Source organism: Rattus rattus, chromosome 5 (assembly GCF_011064425.1).
Source record: "Rattus rattus isolate New Zealand chromosome 5, Rrattus_CSIRO_v1, whole genome shotgun sequence".
Lineage (NCBI taxonomy): Eukaryota > Metazoa > Chordata > Mammalia > Rodentia > Muridae > Rattus > Rattus rattus.
Genome location: NC_046158.1, coordinates 111,138,444 through 111,152,447, shown reverse-complemented (window position 1 = coordinate 111,152,447; position 14,004 = coordinate 111,138,444). Strand labels below are relative to the sequence as shown.

At 45.6% G+C, this 14,004-nt stretch overlaps 1 pseudogene; it reads left to right on the top strand.

Moving 5' to 3' along the window:
* The first annotated feature begins 3,283 nt into the window (after positions 1 to 3,283).
* LOC116901005 lies at positions 3,284 to 8,681 on the top strand (annotated as a pseudogene).
* The last annotated feature ends 5,323 nt before the right edge of the window (positions 8,682 to 14,004 follow it).

Genomic DNA, 14,004 nt, shown 5'->3' with positions numbered 1-14,004 from the left:
GTTTGTGTAGAAATCCTCTTACACAAGAGCATTTGTCACAGCATTGCGTAAATTTTCTTTAAGGTTTTTAAAGTCAAAAGTATCATTCTCAGGATATAGGCTGTCCACAAGTTTATTGTGGCCAAAACAGAATTACCAAAAAGAATAAATTTTCTTCTGTTTTCTCTCATCCTCCAGACAGATAAGTTTATGTTTTTGAACTAGACAGCCAAGGAGAGGACCCCTAGGGAAGTAAGTCTGAGTGGTGTCCATTGGAGAGGGAGTGTTTGTTAAGTCAAGAGGGTCTGGAAAAGGAGAATAGATAAACATCTTTGTGATGCTCAGTTCCCATTCTGGATCTGGATGAACTCAGTGTGCACCACTGAGATCCTACTGTCTTGGGAAGTCAGTGGATCAGAGCAAAAGACTCGGATCTAAACCCTGTAGAAAGCCTCTAACAGAGCGGTGGAATTGGGCAGTTTACAGTGCGTGGGGGGTCTTCAAGAACCCAGAAACTTTGGGCATAGGAGTAACAAAAGTTCTGGTAAGGACAGGACCTCAGAAAGAAGATGCTCAAACCTAGAGGAGGACCAAGAGCAAGAAAGAGAAAGAGGCCTCCAGTACCTGGGGAAAAAGCAGAGGGTGGGGTGGGGTGGGGGAGGGTGGGGGCGGGGGTAGGGGGAAGCTGTCAGGGTGGCTCAATAGGGAAACACACTTGCCCTTAAGCTTGATGATCTTCAAACTCCAGCACCCATACTCATGTGTTTGATAGAAGAAGAAAGTCAAAACCCAAAAGTTGTCCTTTAACGAACAAACTCACAGAGTAAATAAATTAATAAATTTAATGTGTTGGGGGTTGCTGAGTGGCTATACACACACAAATACACACACACACACACACACATATACCACACACACATACACACACACACACCACACACACACATACATATACACACACATACACACACACCACACACACACACACACACATACACACACCACACCACACCACACATATACCACACACACACACACACACACACACACCACACACATACATACCCACACACACACACACACACACACACACACACACACACACACAAAGACATCCATGTCAGCTATCTCTCAAGTCCCCGGAGAGCCACAACGTGTGTTTTAAAGAAACTATCTTGAGTAAGGCCAGCCACTAACGGATAGAAGCTGGGACAAGAGACCAGACAGCTCCCCTTAGAACAAGCAATGCTCTTTACTTGGCAAAGAAGGGTCCTGGGCTTAGCAGGCTAGTGAAGGAACTAGACAGGCTATAAGGTTGTCATTTAGGAAGTTGGTCCTAGTGCCTCATCTCACTTTGGGGCTGCCACATAGAAGCTTAGCAGCATGGGACACATGATAGGACAGAAGACTGATGCCACTGCAAGAAAACAAGTTGACAGAAAGTGTAGGTGTGTGTGTTGTAAAGGATTTACTACAACAGCTTACAACCAGTAGGCGTGGGCTATCCAATCAACAAGTGCCTGCATGCCAGAAAGACTGAGAAGCCGGAAGGTGTTCCTCACACAGAGCTGTGTACCTCAGCACTTCTGATTCCTACTCACCCACTCCCTGGTCCTGGGGCCACATTAGACCCCAAGGAGCTCAATTCTGATGTCACAACAGAGAAAGAAGCAATCTCCCTGACAGTGAGGGCAGGCAGGCCCAGGTGCTTTTTCTCACGCCTTCTGATGTCCAAGCCCCAGTGAGAAGGGGCTACCCGCCCTGAAGAGGAAATCTCCTCGTAGTTGCTCCTTCTAGAACTGTCCTTGCAGACTTGCCTAGAGGTGTATCTCCCTCCATACTGGAGAAAGGCAGAGGCGGGAGAGAGACAAACGGGGAGGGGTGAGCTGAGAGAAAACAAACCTCATCTTGTACATGTATGAAATTTAATCAGTAAAGATGATTAATCACACAATCCAGGTAAATTACAAAAGGTTTATGTTGAAGTGAATTACAAAAAGATAAGAAGGGATGATCTATGTTTGTAATCCCAGTGCTTAGAAGATAAAGGCAGGGGGGATCAGAAGTTCAAGGACAGCCTTAGCTATATAGTGAATTCTAGGCTAACCTTGGCTACATGAGGCCGTGGTAAAAACAGAAGAAAAAAAAAACAGAACAAAACAAAAACGCCTTTTTAAATAGATTTTATATACGTGACTAAACTTACTGAAGGTTATTTAAACTTCTCAAGTTAGGACTCCAGATGTTAGAAGAAAACTACACCAGACAGCCAAACTCCAGACACTACAAATTAACTTTTATTATTTGGGTTCTGGAGGTCTTTGTTTTTGTTTTCTCATCAACAAGAATAAAATAAAGACAGTCCAAGAGCACCAGAGGAAATGATTACAGAGACAAGAACAAACCTAACTGATGACATTTGCCCTGGCAAATCATATATTCCCCCAGGTGAATAACGACGGCCTCCTCAATGACATGGCGGCCTAAAGGTAGGACTATAAAGGGGAAATGCATGCCGGGGGGAGGGGGGAGCTATGAGGAACCAAGGCAGTGAAAAGTAACTTCTCACCATAGGAGAAAGAAGAGGGGAGGGGAAGGAGGGATGGAAAGAAAGGGAAGGAAAAGCAGGACTAGAGATCATGTCCCCGCCCTCTGAAGACAGGATGGGCCTCTGCTCCACTGAGGCCCAAAAGCTCCATCACTCCAGGTGACCACCAGGTACCCCGGGGAAGTCTTGGCATAGCAAGAAGAAGGTTAGTTTTCTTTTCAGTGTGGGAGATTTCTCCTCTGCCTTAAGCAGTGTAAGCTTTCTAAATAGGTTTGTATAGTAACCAGCATTGGTAGAAAGGTCCAGAAGACAAAGAGTTATCACTGCCGGCTCCTGCCTCAGGATTTGCCCTATATATAAACAGAAAGATACAGCACAACACTAGGAGTCCTCATCTAAAAGTCTCAGCTAAGGCCCCACCCCTGACCAGAGCAGTGCTGGAGAGCTGGCCCCCACAGCATGAGCTCAAAGCCTCAGCTAAGGCCCCACCCCTCACCAGAGCAGTGCTGGAGAGCTGGCCCCCACAGCATGAGCTCAGAAGAGCTGGCTCCTTCTATTGCTGGCTGCGGGGAGGCAGGAGAGCCAGACCTGGTACCACAGGTGCAGGAGAGCTGGCAGGCTCACCAGCTCAGCCACCACCGAGGCCCAGATCCAGGGCTTTGAGTTGGCTCACCCCAACATCTACCCCATCTATGAACTGCTGGAGCATGTGAAGGGAGTGGGGATGGTCTTATACATCCAAACTGCAGGATCTCCATGACACAGGGCAACAATATCGGAGAGGAGTCCAGGTGAGGATCCAGTATTGATCGTGGAGCAGAAGCCAGAGACCTTGAACCAGACCAATGACTCATTGCAATGAACATTTGCAAGTAAAAGTGGGCAAAAGGGCATCCGGTATGACACACTGAGACACATGACAACACTCCATGCCACACTGCAACTTCCACGGTGACACATTTTGGGTTTTGTTTTGTTTTGGTGGGGGAGGTTGAGGACTGATATGGAAGAACATGGAGATGGGTGGGATTGTGTGCACGGCGTGAAATTCACAAAGAATCAATAGAAAACTAAAAAAAAGTCTCAGATAAACTCTGAAAGTAAGATAGCCAGGAAGTTTACAGACTGTGAGACTCTAAAACCACTTTCCCAACATGTAAAGAAGAAAAGAAAAGAAAGAAAAAAACAAGAAAAGAAAAATAGGCCATCCAAGAAACTACATAAGCATGGCTAGTGAATTTGTGGGAAATAAAAGGTTCTGTTACCTCAGACAAGGACTCCATGAACACACCCTTTCTTTCTTCCCTTTCTCTTTCTCTCCCTCCCTCCTCTCTCCTCTCTCTCTCTCTCTCTCTCTCTCTCTCTCTCTCTCTCTCTCTCTCTCTCTCTCTCTCAACAAGATTTCTTTACATAGCCCTAGCTGTCCTAGAACTCTCTCTGTAGGCCAGGCTGGCCACAAACCAGATATCTGCCTGCTTCTGCCTCTTGAGTGCTAGGATTAAAGGCACGTGCCACCACCACCCAGAATTTTCCTAATTAATGCTTGATGTGGGAGGGCCCAGATTTATGGTGGAAGGTGCTGCCACTGGGTCCTGGTTGATACAAGGAAGCAGTTGAGCAAGCCGGGAAGAGCAAGCCCGTATGTGTCGTTTCTTTATGGTTCCAGCCTCTGCCTGAGTTCCTGCCCTGACTTCTCTCTGTTTTGGCTGCCATCAGGATGTGGGAGTCAAATAAATCCTTCAACCCCCACAATGCTCTTGGTCAGTGTTTTATTACAGAGAATCAAACTAAGACACAATAGCATTTACATTCAAGAACCACTTAATGTAAACATTGTCTTTAAGAAAATAAGCACAAAAGAATGTCTTCCTCATAAATACAAAGACAGCCCCATTTGTAAGTCCATTTATATCCTCATTCCAACCTGTGGGTGGAAACTTAAGTTCTAGTTTTAGTTTCTAAATTCTTTTTTCCACGGCTGAAATACCATATACTCAACAATTACATCATTCTGTTTTCCTTTTAATTTTCTACCACTGAATTCCTTCCTAAAAGAGTGTGTGTGTGTGTGTGTGTGTGTGTGTGTGTGTGTGTTGATGTTACATTCTAAGTATCTAACTACTGATGCCCCCACCCCTTTTTTTTTTCCAAGTGATCTCACCCTAAACTCAGAGTTGATATGATGACGACAGCTGTAGTCAAGACTGGATGGCTCTTTATAGCCTGGCAATAGCACATTATTGTCTATCTGTCTATAGCCTGTGACACCTGTGTCATTACTAAAGCAAAAGTGCTTGCTGGCATTCACAGTCCTCCAAGATTCACAGACTCAAATCTGTCTGTCTGCGCCTTTTAAGCATCAGTGATGAGCTAACATCAGGGTTCTCATGCAGCTCACGCTGGGCAGGACCCTAGGTGCTCTGTGTGACACCCTCTTCCAGATTCCTACCAAATGATGAACCTGATCTTTTTTAGCTCCAATCTCTCAGAGGTCAAAACTTTTGGTTCCTCATGTGGGCCTGATTTCCCCTGTTTAAGCACCAAGAAAAAGTAGTGGAAGGACGGTCCTGGGCTCTCACCATCCCTTAGATAAAAGAAATCAAAGTCTTAAAGAGAGGAACTGAGGCAGGATATAAGACAGAAAACAAGGGGGATCCAGGAAGGAAAAAGAAACCGACCTACACCTTTGAATCGAGTTTACCTTTCCTGATGAAAGACTCAACGAACTTGAGCTCCTCTATGGAATCAAAACTGCCCACATAAATAATGCTTCTCCTCCCACCCCACCCCCACCTCCAAAGACATGAGGAAAAAAGGAAATTAACAAGGGCAGTGCTTATGTGGGGCCAGAATGCGGTGACCTTAAGTTTTCTCATTACTTATCCTGTATCTAAACAACACATTTCATAAAACCACCTTACAAGCTCATTTACAAAAAGAAAAAGGCTTTAAGATAAAGGAAGTAAGGTACTGCTCTTGGAGATGGGGTTCGGTGGTTAAGCGCAGCGGCTGTTCTTGGAAGACCAGGTTGAGTTCTTTGCATCCACGTGGCAGCTCAGAACTCCAGCGCCCTCTTCTGGCTTCTAAGGGCATCAGGCACATATTCAGGGTGCTTACCAAATACTGGCAAAAATACACACTCATATACGTAAAATAAAAAGTAAACCAACTCATGTTTGGTTTTCCATGTTAAACAAGGAACTTTTTCCAACTTCCTTTGAAGCCAAAACCACAGACACAATTCCAGATGAGGCACAGGAAAAGCATGTGCAGCAGCCCCTGAGACACTGCTTTCCACTGTAGAAGACCTGAGTGACATCACCCTTCTTCATTTCTCCAGTTTCCCCTTGGACATGATGCTCTGGACCAGTGATGCTACAGCCAGGAGGTAACAACGGAGGGAGAGCATCTACACGGCAGGATAAGGAAGCAGAAATGCAGATAAACTGGGTACCAATGGTTCCAACGCCGTGAGACCACACCAGGCTGGCGATTTTTAACAGCTGGGTTTCTTCGGGTAGCAAAAAGAAACCTTACGTTTTTCAGTGCCATCCCATCAGGTGCTTTTGTTGTTTGCAGCTAACCATTCTCCTAAGTGACACACACCGTTTAGAAGAATAACTCTTTAGACGCCAGGGATTCTAGCTATGAATATTGCCTTTAGCAATTTGTCAGTCCGCTCTCTGTTTCAATAACCAATACCTGGGATAAATCACTCCAAAGGAAGAAAGTGGGCTTGTTTGTTTGTTTCATGACTCCAGCAATTCCAGACCATGGTTGCTTAACTCTGTTGGGGTGGGCGAGTCGGTTCCTTTTATCGCGGCAGGAGACTGTCATAAAGGAGACTGCTTATTACATGGCATCCAGGAAATAGAAAGGGAAGTTCTGAGTCTTAATAACCCCCTACAAGGGCACGTCCCCAGTAACCTAATTGCCTTCACCTAGGTCCAACCTCCCAAAGGTTCAATGCTTTAAGAACCAGGCGTTTAACTCAAGAACTTTTGGAAGACATTTCAGACGGAACTATATGAAGAAAGAACATATTGCAGGGAGATATAGAGGGAACATATAATTTAAAGTTGTGGAAAGTGAGAAAAACATAAACAAAGGAAAACAGGTCATCACAATTAGCCTCAGCTGTGAAATAATGAGGGGTGGGGGGCGAGGTAAAAAATGCAAAATCACAAATGCTTTCAGTACGTCCACTAGGAGGCAGTAGAGCCTCCCCTCTGGTTAGGCTCACTCGGGCTCCCAAATGTGGGCGGGGCTGAAAGACTAAGGTGATTGAGGAGAAAGGGGGGGCCCTGGAATATGTCAAAGCCTCCTAAAACCCTCATCTTTGCAAGCAAGGGTTTGACGGCTCAAGGAACCAAAAGGAACGTGCAACAGAGAAAGAGAGAGTGAAGGGAGAGGCAACCGGGTGAGGCTAGAGGAGCAGGAAGGCAGCAGACAGTGGCGGGTTGGAGGGGCGGGGCTTGGACCTTAAGTGCAGAGCGCACATTCCCGTTTTATTCAGTATCAGGGCCAAATACTATTGGGTCAAAGACTTCTAGTTGCAAGATGCAACTTGGAAGCAGAAAGTCCACAGGAAAGGGCTACGGTACGTACAGGAAAGGCAATAAAAAACTAAATTATGGAGAGTGACGAACAGCTTTGGGCCAAGAGACCATGAGAAGGCCAGAGCTCGGCCCGAAACTAGCATGGAGGGGGACGTTCTGGACACCTTGGAGGCTCTGGGTTATAAGGGTCCACTGTTAGAGGAGCAGGCACTTCCAAGGCAGCAGAGGGTGGACTGTCTTCTGAGTTTTCGGAGCTTTGCATTTGGTTAGGCTCCAAGATAAAGTCATTATGCAACCTGGAAGAAAGCATCACTTCATCTGGGAGAGATGACCTAGAGAGCTTCCAACTTGCGATAAGTAGTTTTGTTTTATTTTATTTTTATTTTTTTATTTTTTGGTTCTTTTTTTTCGGAGCTGGGGACCGAACCCAGGGCCTTGCGCTTCCTAGGTAAGCGCTCTACCACTGAGCTAAATCCCCAGCCCCTGTTTTATTTTTTTAAAGAGATGGCCTGCCCATACTCAGTGCTCGTGTCAGGAGACATTAAAGAGCGCCTCACGAGGAAGGATGACTGCTTGAAACTTCTGTTGTTTTTAAGTACAGAACTTCAAGCTTTACAAATATTACAGAAGAAGAAACATAAACATTCTCAGTTAGATAAAAATAGCGAAATTTGCCAGGAAGTTCAAGCTATATGTGATGCCCTTGGGGTCCCCAAGTCAGACACTTCAGACATTCCACTTCTGCTGAGCCACGTGGAATCAAAGGTGAAGGATATTCTCTCTAAAGTCCAGAAAAGTCATGTGGGAAAAACCATTGCTAAAGGTTGATTTAAGTTCTGAACAGGCAGAAAAGCTGGAAAGAATTAATGATGCTCTTTCCTTGAATACGAGTGCCGCCGGCGGATGTTAATAAAACAATTGGATATGACAGTGCAGTCCTTTGGATGGTCCGATAGAGCAAAGGCAAAAACAGACAACATAGCAAGAATTTACCGGCCCAAGCGCTATGCTTTGTCACCTAGGACAACAGTCACATTGACACATCTGCTTGCTGCCCGTGAGGATCTGTCTAAGATCATCAGGACAAGCAGTGGTATCAGCCGGGAGAAGACGGCATGCGCCATTAATAGGGTGCTTATGGGAAGGGTTCCACACAGGGAAGGACGGTCAAATGAAATTGAACCACCACCTCCTAAAATGCCCCCTTGGCAGAAGAGACAAGAAGGCGGAGGGAGGGGTGGCTGGGGTGGTAGAGGAGGTGGTGGTAGAGGAGGTGGTGTGGGGAGGAAGGGGTGTATGGGGTGGTGGAGGAGGTGGGTGGGGTGGGGGTGGAAGAGGAAGGTGGGGAGGGGTGGAGGAGGAGGGTGGGGAGGGGGTGGAGGAAGCAGGTGGGGAGGGGGTGGCCGAGGAGGTTTCCAAGGCAGGGGAGATTATGGTGGGAGGGGAGAGGTGGAAGCTATGGTGGGAGAGGGGGTTATGGTGGGAGAGGTTATGGAGATCTGTATGGAGGAGGAGGTGGTGGGGGTGGGTATAGACGATACTGATACCTGCAGATGCTAGAGAACACTGCTTCTTACTAGATGCAGTAGATGTAGTGTTCTGAGGAACATACTTGAACAACACCCTGAGTAGGTCATATTAGTGCCCCCGAGGAAGGTATTCCTGAATACAAAAGGCCATTTTATATACCAGGTGATGATCCTGCAACATGATTTTTTTTCCATATTCTGTATACTAAAGCATGCTGTTTCTTTTTTAAAAGAAAAAACAAAACCTATTTTTTAAATGTAAATATTTATTACCAGCAACTTGGAAAATGGAATGTATTTTATTGTCATGTTTGAATTTAGACTGTAAGCTGGTATTTTGTTCAGGGTTGAAACACATGTGACACCTGCCAGTAACAGAAAGGAATCTAGACTCGAGTCGTTTGTATTCCCGGGGATCTGTCCTATAGTGTTAATTCTATTTTACAAAATAGAGGAGGTGTCTAATGAAAAAAACTAAATTATGTACTAAAATAGATAAAAATGGAAATTATGACATCTAAAAGAAAATAGATGGACTGTGCTGAGAGAAAGAGAGGGAGAAAAAAGATATATTCATGTACTAAGTTAAAGAAATAATCTAAATTTAGACAAATACGGCATGTTCTGTATGCAGAACTTAATTAGAGAGAGAGAGAAGAGAGAGAGAGAGAGAGAGAGAGAGAGAGAGAGAGAGAGAGAGAGAGAGAGAGAGAGAGAGAACTACAAAGGTGGTCAGGAGAGGGTGGGAAACAGTAGTGCATGTGAATGATAAGAGGATGGCCCATCTGAAAAAAGGAAACCAGCCAGTGAGGTCAGGGAACAGAAGAGAGGAAGGATTTATGAGGCTGTAATGTAAAACACAATGTAAAATGCCACAACGAAATCTTCTACTATTTATGCTAATCCAAAAATTAATTATAAAAATAAAATGTGTTATATGGTTGACAATGCAGTAGGCAAAAAGACCCATGCGGCCTGAGATACCAGAGTTCTCTCCAAACTGTAATTCTACTGCAGTTAGACCCCTAGAGTTAAGTCAGGAGCCCTTGACATATTCCAGGGCTCCCCTTCTCCACGGTCACCTTCGTCTTTCAGCCCCGCCCACATTTGGGAACCCAAGTGAGAATAACCAGAGGAGGCTCTGCTGCCTCCTAGTGGACCTACTGAGAATGATTATGATTATAAGGTCTGCTCTGATGCTAATCTCTCCTGACAAAGATGTGGCATTGAGGGTTGGGGATTTAGCTCAATGGTAGAGCGCATGCCTAGCAAGCGCAAGCCCTGGGTTCGGTCCTCAGCTCCGGAAAAAGAAAAAAAAAAATGTGGCACTGACCTAGCACCACAGAACAACCAGCTCTGTCGCCCCAGTTTACCAACCTGGCCCTCAAAACCTACTGCGGTGTTCCTCAACTCAGTGCACCAAAACTTCGCTTAGAAAAACTACCTTCAATTTGTCAATTTTGGATTATTAGCCTGACGCCTTCTCCCACCTTTCCCGAGTTCCTTTATTTGGAGGAAGAAATTGTGGGCGACTCAATGAACTTGTCCACAGAACCACTAGGGGCAGAAGAGCCGTCTCCCGAGCTGTTCTCTGCATCAGAACCAACGTGGTGATCTCTGGTTTCTAAATGTAGACCGAGCCGAGCTAATCTGAGCCAGTACTCGCGGCTTGGGTGGGTGAAGGAAAAGGAGACCTGGTGCATGCTAGCTGCTCCGGTGCCTTTCTCCTCTGTGGAGCAAAACCCCTGGCCCTTGATGCTAAGTGTGATTCCAGGAGAATATAGTCTCAGTCTGACCCCACAGACACCGGGCACAGCCACTCCTACCAGATCCACCTGGCGGGCTTAACTCACAGTCAGTCCACTGGCTGCAGGCGTTTGGCACGGAGCATAGCCCCATTAGGTTAACAAGTTCTCACGGAGTGAAGAGTGATTTTCTGAACAAGGAAGACTGAGCGGCAGGTGTCTGGGCCAGACACCAGAGGCGTGCCAGGTCCTCAGGTATACAGGGTATCCCCTCCTGCTCTTCCTGTGTGAGTGCCCACACTCAGGAGCCCAGACCCTGGAGAGGATTGTCCCTGTGGCTGGGACAGTCCGGGAAGGAAGCTCCTGCAACAGCGATTCCCTTACCCACTCCTCTGCAGGCCCAGGGGATCTTCAGTGTTAGTGGCTCTTTGCCTAGTTTGGTTTGTGTTTTGAGATGTAGCCTAGTATAGTGGGACTCTCTCAGACCCACCAGCGATATAAATAATGACACGGAGGCCTATTAATATTTTAAAGCTAAGGCCTTAGCTAGGCAGTCTCCTGACTACTCTATCCCGACTAATCCAGGCACTGTATCCTGTCACATGGCCGCTGTTCTGCTGTGGTCCATGCATCCACCTCCGGGTTTACCGGACATCTCCGGAGTCTCATTTCTTCTCCCAGCATCCCTCTCTCTGCCCAGAAGACCCACCCTCCACTTCCTACCCATTTATGAGCTGTCAGATCTTTATTACAGCCAATCTAGATACAATTCTAGATTGATTCCTTCCTATTGTGAGGAATAACAACTATTACAAAATATGAAACCGGTGATGAGCCATAGAAATGATAACACCACAATGCCGCTAGTATTAGCTCTCTGCCCCTGCAGCATTAATAGAATACAGAGACACATGGAAGGTAACTCCACTATGTATCCCAATAGCCCAGGCTTGCTATGTAGCCTAGAACTCACAGTCCTCTCACCTCAGCATCCTGAATGCTGACCTAACAAGTGTTTTGGCACTGCCATACTTTGGTATTGACCGATTTCTTTTCCCCCAGGGACCTAGGCTTTTTTCTTTTTTTAGACTTTCTTTTTATGGCTTTTTGAAGGACCAAAAGTCACAGTCTCACCACCTTATTACTTCAACCAAAAAGGGGTTGTGATTTCTCCGTTTTTAAATTAATGGATATTAATTGTACAAAGTGATAGATTTTATGTGACTTTTTTTTTTAAGATTTATTCATTTATTATATATAAGTACACTGTAGCTGTCTTCAGATACACCAGAAGAGGGCATCAGATCCCATTACAGATGGTTGTCAGCCACCATGTGGTTGCTGGGAATTGAACTCAGGACCTCTGGAAGAGCAGTCGGGGCTCTTAACCGCTGAGCCATCTCTCCAGCCCCCTTATGTGACTTTTTTACACACACACACACACACACACACACACACACACACACACACACACACACCACTTGAACAAGGCTCTCTTATCTTTTCTTATCGATTCTCCCCCACACTCACCTCCTTGATGGTCCCACTTCTTTCTTCCTTTCCCCTGCTAAGTCTCCTGTTTGAGAGCAAGCATGCAATGTATCTTTCTGAGTCTGGTTTTCACATAATATAAAGAACCATGTCCATCCATTTTCTTTTTCTAAAGATTTATTTGTTTATTATGTATAAGTACACTGTAGATGTCTTCAAACACACCAGAAGTGGGCATCAGATCCTATTACAGATGGCTGTGAGCCACCATGTGGTTGCTGGAAATTGAACTCAGGACCTCTGGAAGAGCAGTCAGTGCTCTTAACCACTGAGCCATCTCTCCAGCCCCAACCATTTTCTTGAAAAGGGCATTATTTTTGTCCTTTTATGTAATATTATTATTACTCTGTGTGTGTGTGAGAGAGAGAGAGGGGGAGAGAGAGAGAGAGAGAGAGAGAGAGAGAGAGAGAGAGAGAGAGAGAGTTGTGATTTGGAAGTCAGAAGATGACTTTAATGTCTTCTGTCCTTCCACCATGCGATCCAGGCATAGAATTCCATTTCTTAGGTTTCCCAGCAAGGGCTTTTACCTGCTGAGCCATCTCACTGGCCCTGTCTTGTTCCTCTTTATGGCTGAGTAGAACTTACGGTGTATATACACCACATTTCCCAGGTTGATGCCATAACCTTGCATTGTGACTAATACCTCCCAAGCATTAGTATGCAGGTGTCTACATGGCAAACTGAGTTTGTTTCTTTTGGGTACACACTTAGAAATGATAGAACGGGATCATACAGTAGTCCGGTTGTTCTGTTTGTTTTGAGGAACCTCTAATTTCTATATACGGGGTCTATGTGCAGTCCCAGCAACTGTATCCAAGGATCACTTCCCCGACTCCTGCCATTCCCAACTTTTGCTGACCTTTGCTTTCTTGGTAATAGCTGTTCCAAGGTGAGCCGACCTCTCATTGCTTAGATTTGCATTAACTTAAAGAACATTATTACACCAGGGGTGTCCTTCCAGCTACAATCTCCACCAGCCAGAGAAGCCAGAATAGCACGTGTGAGGCCACCTGGGCAACTTAGTAAGTCTCAAAATCAAAAATCCAAAAGAGAGGGACATAGCTCGGTGGTGGAGTGCTTGCCTAGCATGCAGGAGGCCCTAGTATTCTAAAAGAGAATCCACGCCCCACGCACAGGCACAGCAGCCACAGGCAAGGTTGGGGACTTCTAAGCAGCATGTCCTCCCTCCAAGGAATCACCCTCTGATCCAGCCAGCACAAAAAGTAAATGAAATTTTTTTTTTTTAATTTTAAATTTTCCAAACTAGGGGCTTAGTCAGGCAGATGCTCCCGTTTGGATGTTTAAATCTCTACTGAGTTATAGAAGGAAGCAGGGGCAATGGAGTGTTTCCTCTAGTCCAGGACCGTAGGTGCTAGCAGTGGTGGGGAGAGCATTTTTCAGGTGAAATCAACTTGACTTGATGATGTAGGAGATATTGGAGGTGTGTGTGTGTATGTGTGTGTGTGTGTGTTTGTGTGTGTGTGTGTGTGTGTGTGTGTGTGTGTTTTAGACAGGGTTGGACCCACCAAATCAAAGGTCAGTTAAGATGTCTAAAATATCTTAAGTCAGAGCTGACCACCAGGCAGCCCTTCCTGCACTTAGATATGAACTCCCTGTGGTTTCTGTGGCTGACACTGAAGAATGCTAATAATCCAAAACGTTATGATTAAAATGCTCATGCTCCATTATCTCAATGTTCTGAAATTCCCCATTCACCACCCATCCACCCCCCCACCTTACTCAGGACCAATCAGCCAATGGTTAGCTGATAACACTTTACCTAGTGAGCCAACTCTTTCCTCCTTGTACTTTAAACTTTTGAACCTGGCTTTTCCTATAAAAAACCTACCCTGAGAGAAGACTACTACTGCAGTGCTTTTTGAGGTCCTGGACATCCAGTATTATGATGTGTATTCAATAAACTATTCTTGCTTAACTGAGATCAGTGATGGGTTTGAGTGGCAATTTCTGAACCCCAGCAGGGGAAGAACCAAAGGCCTTTAAGGAGATGCCAGCCCCCACAGGGAGACCAGCAGTATCAACTAACTTGGACCCCTGGGAACGCCCAGAGACTTCAAATACCAAACAAAGAG